This window comes from Thermobia domestica, chromosome 9, assembly GCF_964235325.1.
Source record: "Thermobia domestica chromosome 9, izTheDome1.hap1.1, whole genome shotgun sequence".
Lineage (NCBI taxonomy): Eukaryota > Metazoa > Arthropoda > Insecta > Zygentoma > Lepismatidae > Thermobia > Thermobia domestica.
The window spans coordinates 148,988,383-149,000,563 of NC_137462.1; the positions used below are offsets into that span (position 1 = coordinate 148,988,383).

General features: G+C 34.1%; 1 long non-coding RNA gene across 1 annotated transcript in view; it reads right to left on the reverse strand.

Annotated features, from left to right (window-relative positions):
• Positions 1-906: 906 nt before the first annotated feature.
• LOC145694176 (uncharacterized) overlaps positions 907-12,181 on the reverse strand; it is a 29,590-nt gene continuing 18,315 nt past the window's right edge. Inside the window, exons 5-6 of the long non-coding RNA XR_014132949.1 lie at positions 6,080-6,168; positions 907-1,051 (exon numbers count right to left, since the gene is read on the reverse strand). This is a non-coding gene — a long non-coding RNA (uncharacterized LOC145694176). The remainder of the gene's footprint in view (positions 1,052-6,079; positions 6,169-12,181) is intronic.

The window sequence follows — 12,181 nt, forward strand, 5'->3', positions numbered from 1 at the left end:
ACAGGAAGCTACATTAACAATTTAAAGTGTCCAGCCAGAATCATCAGCTCTAACATATCACTAACGATTGACACCTTCTTCTTTCTTTGCAAAGTTTATTCTTAAGTGTGACGATTCATGTTTTAAGTCAAGCCTGCATCGAAAATGTAATTTCTTAATAACTTTCAATATGCCTCTGGATTAAAGTTGTGCTTGAAGGAGTAAGTACAATAACGTAACACTACTGATATACACCATCCTCGTTTTCTAATATATATATGTAAAGGATGGTAAGAAACTATTTGAACAAACTTCTCGAGCTGATTCCCGACTCCGAGAGTAGCAAGAAAGTCCTGTGGAACGTTGGTAAGTGATGGATAGTTCCGGCGATATAAGGTGCCGAAATTGTGGGAAAATAAACTTCAGAGAGCTGTATTTCAAAAACAACGCACCATACAGAGTGCACTATATAGAACATGACACTCGAAGTCATACCTGCTCGATTAAAAAAATTATGTTTTAAACCTCCGCAAGATGTGTGCGAAGTATTCCCCAAAGGAACTTATTAATTTCCTATAACCTGGCAAGTAATCCCTACAACTACCAGCATAGACTCGGGATCCCCTGGTTCACGAGAATGTATACGTAATATACCAAACCACGTATATTAAATAGCAAAAATACCAGACATAATATAGCAACAATGGAGATGCACTCTAGAAAATTTTCTTCGGGTATCCCGGTGCAAAGATACTTCGTTCATAAATATGTTAGCGTGATCCTTTTCAATTTCTTCTGCTGATTTTATTTGAATAATAATAATAATAATAATAATAATAATAATAATAATGGATCATTTGCAATTATACCATTATCTATTGAATTTGAAAAACTAGGTTAATCAATCTAGGGCAATCTTGGTTACCTAAATAATGTATATAATTTTTTATTCTCAAATCCAATGTTACATTTGTTTTTCTAGAATATACATAAATTTTGCATATTTACTCTAATATTTATTCATTGCTTTGTGACAATATTTGGAACGTTTCCTTGTTGTAGGAACTTCTTCCTGAAAGAAAAAGTAAGATTTGAAATAAACACTAATGAAATACAGCAAATAATAATAAGTAGCTCTCAGATTTCTTTGACCTAAAACTGAAAATATGCATGTATTTCTGACCTGAAAATGTCAAAATATGACATTGAAAGCCTCGCAACTTCACATTACTGAGGTATTTGACTCTAAACATCTGAAAACTATACTCAGCGATACGAGGATCTCTCCGACTAAATACCCTAAGGCAAATGTTAAATATCCCTTATACTCAAACCCTGTATCCGCCAAGTAAACTTTGTGGTGGACAAACACCGTTTGCTTGGGTTTTCTTGGGGTTCTCCCGTTTCCTCCCACTTTCTTCATTCCACCATTTCATTCATTTCTCATCTTCACCGTCTCCTTTAGCCTAGCCGGCAGAACCGTCGGACGTAAAACTCAAAAATTTGATTTCATTTTTCCCTTATACTCAAAAAATGTCTCTATAGCTTACTGTAATAAATAAGTCTTATCATAAGTTCCTGTGATGATTTCAAGTTCTAACCCAGGCAGAATTATTCTAGGCTCACACTTCCGATTTTGTCCAATGTGAGTTTCCAATATTTTCACTGTACAACTTTAACTCTGCATGGGTGGAAAAGAGACAGGGACATCGCTTTATGTGTTCAAAATAGTTGGTACCGTGCCACCCCTAACACTTTTCACTGCCTTCAAATTCCGTTATACAATGCCAAATATTTCTACGAGAGTGAGTTTGAAATAGCTTATTTGGCGCAAATATAGTCCCCTTTGTGAACAATAAGTGAAAGTCTCTAATATCATATCGGACCCACGTATGACCTAAAGCTAAAATCGGTTCCAATGGACGTCTTCCAGGCCTTTCGGTTCAGCCAGAATAGTCGTGAATTTATATCGTCTCTTCCCCCCAGGAATTGTTCAAACTTTCAAATTTCCCGGTTTTCCTCCAAAGTAGAAGTTAATATCATTTGTGCAATTAACGAGTCTCTCTTATGTTGGCCATCGATACTCCCAATTCATAGCAATATTCTAACTCCCTGTAACTTACATTCGGTTATTGTTGACCTATTGTTTAAATGATTCTGACATTTCAGCAGGGAGTAAGTTGATATATATATATATATATATATAGGGTGGCCCAAAAGTAGGTATACACCCCTGCATTGATGAAGTATAACATTATTCCAAATGGTCAATGAATTTTTTTTGTACCGACAAAAGTACATGAGGAGATAATTAAAATACCCTAAAATGTATATATATATATATATATATATATATATATATATATATATATATATATATATATATATATATATATATATATATATATATATATATATATATATTCTTAATAAGTCAGGGTTATGATGTAGTTGCATACCTAAGTGGAAGTTTTGAAAATACTCAACCTTACATTTTGACGAATTTACCACAATTCTGTGCATTGTAGCTCATATTGCTTTTACTTATCATCGTGAGATGGAAATGTTCCAGAAATTCGGAAATGAAGAAACTTTTAATTTCTTTAACATTTCTAAAAGACACAGGATGTTTACCAGTGTATAAAGAATGTTGCCCAGAGGCGAAGTGTGATCAAACGTTTGAAGAATGCTATTCCCACACAGTTTGATTGTTGCATTGTAAAAGGCCTCAGTGAACACTTGCAGAATAACAGTATTGATTTGAGAGAAACCATTTGACTAGATGTCCTTAAATTAAGAAATAATAACACAGATTTCGAATTTCATTATGTATTCGTCTTATCGTGCGAAAAAATATTATATATTGACAAAAGTTGTTAAAATATTACGATGTTAACCGACATAACATTCTCAACTCTGTAGTAACGTCCCGTTGTTATTTATGAAGAATATTTACAGTAAAGCAACATTTTTACTTGTCCTGGCAAACGTTCAAATTAAAAAAAAAATGGTCAATTTCATAAAACTAAATCATGTTCTAGTAAGATTCACTTATTTACTTACTGTAAACTTAAACAATAACACGGTTTCTCCGCTCTCAAATGATTTTATCCACAATTAACTCGCTGAATGGAAAAAAGAGAAGATTCCATATCATTTTACTTTTCAAAAAGGAAGAAATAAACCTCGTCCCGAAAATACCATTTGTTTTTCAAATATATTTGTATGGGACATTTGTAGCGTTTTAAGGACTATTCAATTCCCAAAAATACCAAAAGACGTAATGAGATTGGATTCAAAATTCCAATTGCGGAATATTCTCCTTCATTTTTGTAATATTTTTCTTTTTCTGCTCACTGATTCAGTTTTAATGTACATTCTGCGATTATGAAACCACTATGATTTCAGAACTAAGCCTATGGAAAAACAAAATAAGAAGACCTTTCAATTCGCTTTTTGATGCATATGATACGTATATCAAATGAATACTAATGATACATGGCTCATGCTGCCGTAACAATATGCACAGTTAATTATTTCCCCTTGACACTCAGAAGTTAAAATTATTTTAGATTGTTCTTCATATTCAATTGTGCTATTATCCCTTCTGGAATTCGTACTAAATGAAAAAGTAATTTTTATATATACAGAGTCTCTCAAAGTCTCCTGACATAGGGTAACTCTGTTATTATCAAAGTTACAACAAAATGTAATGGGCAAAACCGTCTCCAAATATAATATTTTCAATCTAAAGTGAAGGAGCTTTTAAAATCGGACTAGCCGTTTCGGCTGTACACTCTTTATGCGCTGAATATTAAATGAAAATGCAACGTTGCCATTTACCTGGACCCACAACATATTTCTAAGTGAATGAAGTGACTGTCTTTTACGCTAACATGTTGATGCCAGTACACCCGGCAACACTGCTATTCATTTCTATGGAGCTACTTAAAGCAAAAGGTATACCAGAACAATTCTCGAACTATACAAGACCTGGCAACGAATATTCGCAGTGCCATTGAGAATATTAACACTTCTTCTCTTCGTAAAGTTGCTGCTAACATGGTGAAACCTGTGAACCAGTGTTTGAATCAAAACAGAGGACACTTTCAGCATCTGCTGTAGAGCTGATAACTCATTGCGTGGTAGTAGCAGTATTGCCGGATGTAAGTATAAGTTTTATCATGGTAATTTAAAAGTTTGTTTTTCATTGTTTTCAGGAATTGCATAATGTAGACAGAGTCTTAAGATGCTTTTTGATGCACGGAAACATCAGCAATGTTGCCAATTCAGAGTGTTAATTTATGAAAACTATAATATTCCTAGTTCCGCCTTACAGAAGCCTCACCCGATTACTTATTGGTGGAAATGAAAAATTATTTTTTCTGCTCCATAGTTTACAAGCTACTCAACTAAACAAACTGAAAATTAACGACAGAACATCCATACGTATGAGTTATGAGTCAATTTACATGTTTTGCAAAAAAGAAAAAGAAAAAAGAAAAGAAAGAAAGAAAGAAAGAAAGAAAGAAAGAAAAAGATTTACACTTTTAGCTACATCTGGCAACACTGTGTGATTCCTAGTGTACTTCAATCGTTGCTTCCAAGTTTAAAAATATAAAAATGAATTTCAGGTTCAAAAGTTCTACCATCCCAAACTTCGGGTTCCATTGTATATTGGACACCCTGTAGTAGTATTAATAGACCTACAAATATGAATCTTGAGAAATAACCGAATAGCTTTTCTATATTACACTTCCCTCCTTCAAGATAAATTTCTAGGTGTGCATCTGAACAGAAACATTCTGCAAGTAATATGCAATCTCTATTGAATATCTTTTATTGTCTCTCCTTCTCCCTAAACAAAGTAGTGCGCCGAGCATAGATATTGAGTACGTTTATTCATTAATTTAGTGAATTTCACTTCAGATTGCGTAAAAGGAGTCTGATATGCTCCTTATTTGTCTCGGATAGACGCCACACTCTAGTTACGAGCTACTAGTACACAGCTTGCTGCTCTGTAAAGTTGTCCCGATAACATGATCATTCATTCTAGCTCTTGGGCAGCCATCTATTCGCTCAAAGTACCTTTCACCAGCGACATATCACAAACGAATAGAACTTTTATACGTACCCAATGTAACTCTACAAAACTCTTAACTAAAGTCTTTCCAGCCTTAGAACAAAGTAGACGTAAACAAAGCGAAATGTATTACTCCACGGCTCACACGTGTTTCGGCAGCAAGAGACGTGAACGGCAAGATCGTCTGCTAGCTTACTGTCGTCGCATAATTTCCAAAGTGTAAGGTTGACACTGAGAAAGTGTAAAGTTTGACTGACACTGACTACTGCAATGTTGGAAATATTTATTTCTTAAATCATTATATGAACAAGACTGCCTCTGTTCCTGTTGCCCTAGTGTTTTATACCACGAAACGAAGGTAGTTTATTACCACTCATTGTTCCCATGAAACTCTGCATTCTACAATTTCAAATGAGCGGGGTCGGCGCACGAACCTATACGAATGCGTAGTAAATACTATATGTATAAGTACGGACGAGGTTGAAATAAAGCTACATCTATTGTTAAATTATATATATATATATATATATATATATATATATATATATATATATATATATATATATATATATATATATATATATATATATATATATATATATATATATATATATATATATATATATATATATATATCGTTTATTATTACAAAATGCAGGATAAATTCAGATATCTTTATTTGAAATTATTATTTACGTAGGGATTATATTGCGGTAGGATACTAGTGCAGTTAGACCAACAACCAATCACTGGTTATTGACCATTTGGTAGTCAGGTGGTGCATCTACTCTTTTCTAACGTTGGAAAAAGATTATATACAGGTATATCTCATTAATTTTTCCTTCAGGCTGTCACTACTACCCAAGATATTCTTTTGAGATGTTGACCACTTTCTTCCAAGGACGATCTCATTACACTGATCCTTCTGACAATTTATTGTTTGATAATTTACCTTAGGAAGAAAAAAAGATCTCACATTCTAATAATAGCTATTAATATTAGTTCTGATTTACTTACCTTCTATAACAATATGTATACTATAAGATGAAGAAACAGCGCGGAAGAGTAGCAGGTTTCAATAAAGATTCTGGTGGAATCACATTTTCCTAGAAAGACAATGGTATGTTAGGTATTAAAGTATTGATAAAATGTTCTAACTACTTAGTAAGTGACATTTATATTTCTTCCAGAAGTAGTGGTTATGGTCCCAAATTTACATCATCTGTCCCAGTCCCGCAACCAGACATAGAAATTTGGGGGGCCATGAATAAGATAGGTGGGCCAAGTCATTAAAAATTATCTTACAAATATCGAAATTGTGATTTATGTATTAATAATAGCATTTTGTATTGAGGTCTGGAGGGGCCATGAAAAGTTTAGGTGGGCCTGATCTTGCCCTCTAGTTGCGGGCCTGATCTGTCCCGCCAGGAATTCTTCGAAACTCAGAATTTCTTGTTTTCCTTCCAAAGTACATTGTAACATCATCTATCCGATGATTCTGAAAATATGGGACTCTTATGCATAAGGTAACTACAGCAAATCATGTCAGTCGGATACTGAGACCATTTTAAATTTTGCGCCCCCCTAACATGAACACATATTTCTTACGTATGCCACTTACGATTGAGTGGTATATAATGTCATTTATTGCCTTTGTGTATTCAAGAAACAGTGGCCGATCAGGAGTCAGTTGAGAGAAACAAATTATCAAGTGTAGATGTGGTAACCATATATCAGTGGAAAAAGCAAGCAGTTTTTCACTGCGTCAAAAGAAATTAAAAAAAAGGAATCTTGTTTATGCAACATTAAGTTTCAACTGATGCTAAATGGTGCACGTCAATAGGGTTATCATCACGTAAGAAAGGCATAAATAATGCGTTCATAACAGCTGTTTTAGGTTTACAAAGGATCTTCGAAATATAGTATATTGTTTCGGGAAATAACGGCACTCTATTTTACTGCTAATATAAAATAATGCTTATGTCATTTTTTTTTCTTTTTTTAAATTTTTGGATCAAAAGATCCAATATACTTCAGGCAAAAATATCTGGCCTTATATTTGGAGAGCTGCATATAGTGTAGCCAAACCCAAACTATCACTTAACTCAGTATGCGGTGCTTTTTTTTCGTTTAAAAAAAGAAACGAAAACTCAATTTTGTGGCTCCTGATCCAAAAACCTAATTATTGGCCAAGATTGCAATCTGTTGATCCATGTTTTGATCATTCCTATTATTCTTGTTTTACTTTTAATTTTTATTTTTTTATTTCATGTATTTATTTATTTGTGTATGTGTCGACTTAGCTGTGAGATGTGCGAAGTCTCATATTTGGGAGCAACAGGATTGCGCACACTATAGATCCCGAATTGCGCACAGACCTCTGTTGGTCTTTCTGAACACAGATTTTTGCCCAACGTTGCCACAATGCTAGATTTATAATCTGTGCGCAAAGAAGGTTTTCCTTCAGACTAGGATAGAAACAGAAATTAGAAATACAATTCATATTATATTGAGCTAGGTGAGAAATAAAATAAATATATAATATAATTTGGTCAGTAGATACAAGAAGTCATGATACCTCCAAGTTTACAATCCAAATATTAAATTTTTTCTTGTCTCATAATCTGAATCCGTTCGGAGTTCTAGTACCTATTTTTAGGTGCTAAAGTAGCGTCTTCATTATTCGATTAAAAAAGAACCAATAAAGCTTTTTACTTTTTTTTCAAGTCTAGAGGCACTGTAGAACACGTTACGTATGGTTTCACGCCTTCCTGCGTCAAGACATAGGAGGTGATGACATCATAACTTTATTTTTTTTGTTAGGCCTATTTTCATCATTTTTTGGCGGGCTTACTTTCGCATCTAGAAGATTGAAATTTTGTACAAACATTCAATCCACCGAGTACTATTTATTGGATTTTTTCAGATCTCTGCGTTAGCACAAGGTGGATCCAGAGGGGCAAACAGGTAAATAAAAGAGATTTTGTGGTTTACAAAATCCCTTTTTTTCGCGATTTTCCCGCCTGAGATACATGATGGAGGCATATGAAGGGTCCGTTTGAAAGGCATTTTTATTCTGTAGATAATAAAGGGCAAACTATGATTCTAGGATATATAGGGATGTCTCAGGAAATGTTCTGCCTGAGATCAAGGTATTTTACAGTAATCAGGGGCATTGTGGGGATTATTGATATTTTTCCCGCCCTGACTGTTCAAGATAAAAGCTTGAAATTTTGTACAGGCATTTAATACACCCCTTAGTGTTTTCCAGTTGAGTTTTAGATCTCTGCATTAAAACAGTGGGGGTTCAGAAGGGCTCAACAATTTAAAAAAAGAGAAATATTTTCAAAGAAAAATCCCGATTTCTCTCAAAGTTTCCCAACTCATGGACATGATAAGGAGATGTGAATGGTACCATTTGAAAGGTTGCTCTATTGTAAAAAGAAAACGAGGTATGAACCATGATCCTATGATAAATAGGGATGATGCTGTAGCCGCTTGACTGAAAGTCTCTAATTTACCTTAAAAAGCCGGAATCTATAAGGGTTAAGCATTTCATACTGCTTCAATATGATGTTATGTTTCTTTAAATCTTCCTTTTCTTGTGTATTGGTATATCCTTTCGCAATTGATCTTAATTTCAATTTTGTTTCTGATTGTATCTTCAACAAAGAAGAGATTACCTGATAAATATCTGGACCAAGTGAATAGAATTATTAATTGTAATGTTTGTGAAATGTTTCCGCCCTATTTTCGTTCGAGGAGCTACTGAAGGTTCTGAAGCCCATATTCTAGGTGGGAACCAATAAAACAAAGCAAACATTTATGATGACATTCTTAATGTTAATAATAATAGTAATATAGTATACATACTTTCCACTACTAGCCAAGTTTTAGGGAAAAATAGAAAATTGAAAAAGTGAATAATTTTCTCCATTGTCGTAAAGTTTTGCTTTGGTAAATTTATTGAGGTCTGTCGTTAACGTCTGGTCATATAATAGGATACTCGTTACAATAATATGTGCGATAAAATAAACTTAAATTACAATATTATTAGTATAATACAACGATGTGAGTAAACTACTTCCTCATACTAATTACACTGCATTCCAATATAATCCTTGCAAAATTACACGGTTTACTTATTAATAATATGACATCTGTCAATATATATCTTAAATCACCTTCCTAAATCTAGTTAGAATATATAATTACAAACAGTATTATGTAGCTATCTACAAGTTTTATTACATACACTACGACTATGCACAGTAAATGCTATCATTGTTCGTACCTAATGTTACTCGCACAAGTTAGGACGATAATCTTAGCTTCTTCATTTATAACTAGTAACTTTCCTCCATCATAACTGAACTCAACTTCTCTTTCAATCACTTACTGAAGCAGCCTCTGTAATATTTCTCGGAAGAACTGGGGTGATATCTTTCTTTTTTTCGAATGCAGTATATAGCTTCTCTATCCTTATGTGTTAATTCCTCTGTATTTTCTATACTACCTCAATCATAGTAATTTTATTCGGCCTTTGGTTCGGGTATTCCGCTGTTCTTTTCTTACAGATTTACATAACAGAAGAGAAAATATTTTCCATTTGACAACATTGCTTAATTTTTCTGTGCGCAATCCTGTACATAATGACAGCTTGTCAATAACTTATCAGGTAAAACTGATAAAACTGGAAAAGTGTGCGCAATCTCATTGCAGCCCTCATATTTTGTGCCCTTCTGTTCTTGATTGCAAGAAAATGTCAAACCATTTGCAGGAAAATATCAGGCCACATGGTCTAAAAATGATTTAGTCATGGAAAGTACGAAAGTCACTTGTGCTGCATCCAACGGTGCCAACTTTCCAAAATTTATGTGAGTGCATATCAATGGCGGGACCTGTTAGCCTATATACCTAGGTATGTTTTCAGAGAAGTCTCCATATTTGATTGATTTATTTTCAGTTAAAATCTTTTATGAACACTGCCAAACCTCGCCTGGCCAAAACCTCGCCACCCAAAACCTCGCGGGCCAAAATCTCGCCGGACCGAAACCTCGTCTTCCAAAACCTCGCGTCTAAAAATATCGCCATACCCAAAATCTCGCCTGACCAAAATGTAAATGTTCCAACAGATGATAAGGATGACGGTATAAAAGACGCTGTTTCACAAGAAGTATCACGGGTATTTGACCAAGTCTCGCGACACCATATGAAAATTTTATTTCTGTATTAGAGGATTTCAAGGTGAAGGTAGGGCGACAGGATGTTTTTAAACTGGTTATAGGGAAAGATAGTCTGCATAAGGAAAGTAATAACAACTAAGGGGGTTGGTTCCGTGAACTTTGGAACATCCAAAAACTTAAAATTTTAACAAAAATCTAATAATATTTATGAAAGTATGAAATAATATATGAGTTTTTACGACGTCCCTTGATTATGTCCTGTAGGTTAAAGGAGACGTAGATGACCATGCTGAAGGAAATGATCGAATAAAGAAAGTGGGAGGAAACGAGAATAATCCCATTCACACGATGTTTTGTATATTATTATTATTATTATTATTATTATTATTATTATTATTATTATTATTATTATTATTATTATTATTATTATTATTATTATTTGTAATGTGAAATGGCATATTAAGAAACTCATTGTGTAAATTTTAAAGAAAAGTTTCATTCGCGGCAATGTTTTGGGTGGTGAGGTTTTGGCCCGGTGAGATTTTGGGCGGCGAGGTTTTGGCAACGCAAGGTTTTGGCCCGGCGAGATTTTGTCCCGCGAGGTTTTGGGCGGCGATGTTTCGGCCGCGAGATTTTGTCCGTATCCCGCTTCAAAGCATAAAAACCAGTAAATCTCATTTCATTACGATAAGTGCAGTAGAAGTCACACGTTATTAAAATATAAGATCGACATACAAGAAAAATATTGTCACCGAGCTAATCGAAAGTCTTCTATTTCTGGAGAAAATAATGCAGTTCATTATCTGGTGTCTAGACACATAGACAGAATATATCTTACAGGCACATCAAATAACGTCGCACTCTATTTTTCAATTATCTACAATTTAGCAGTTTCAGGAAAATCAAATTACTCTGCCGTTTCCTACAGTTGCTAAAATTTGGTCCCTAGAAGAGATCTGCTTGCCCACCCCTTATATACCACAACTTTGAGTATCAACATACTTCAGAATTCCATATGCTTTTCCCTTGGTCATATTGATGACTGGAAGAACAGTTTCACTGTTCATTTTATGATAATTTTCTCATCACACAGTAACAACATTTTTCATCTCACAGTTCAAAAAACTAATACACCTGTTGTAATTTTCGCACGATATCTCCCTCCATTTAGTGCCCATCAGCAGCAGCGTCTTCGTCACATCTTGTTGGATTACTTTCACTCTCACTCCGTCTTGCTTCTTCGTCTTTAACATCACTTTCCTCGCTATTTCAGTTCTCACGTGTCCTTTTATCCTTCTAATCATTCGTTAACGAACCACCTTTTTAATTTCGCAACTATTTGCTTTATTGAAAGGCGTCGAGAGGCAACATAAAGTTCTTGTTTTCAAAGTAACAGAACCAACACACACAATCATGTGGAATACGTTTTGATAGTCTACAAGTTTCTGACCCGTAATAATACACATGGATGTCCAATCTCTCTAAACGGCTCCCACATGTTCCTTTGGAATATTGCAATTAGAGCGTATCATATACTTCACTGCTAATTTCAACTCAAAATAAGTTGAATTGCATTAAAGCAATTCTCAATGACAATGAAGAGCATGTGACACAATGAATAAAACTATAGAATCATATTGTATTATCATTAAGTGATAACTGAAGCAGGAAAGTCACAATAACAAATAATATAAATCAAGTGCGCAGCAGAGGAAAGCTTGCTTTACAATAGTTGCAACAATCTTGAAAGGTAAAATATACATCCGTAGCTAGCATAAAACAATATTATGTGCGTTTAAATAAAACTTATTCTGTCTTGTTAACATAGTGGAAACTGATCATGTTATACACACATCTATTGAGCGCTGAAAAATGTTATAATAAATACCAAATAATATTATCTTTTTAAATCGTCTCAATTTAAGCCACAGGT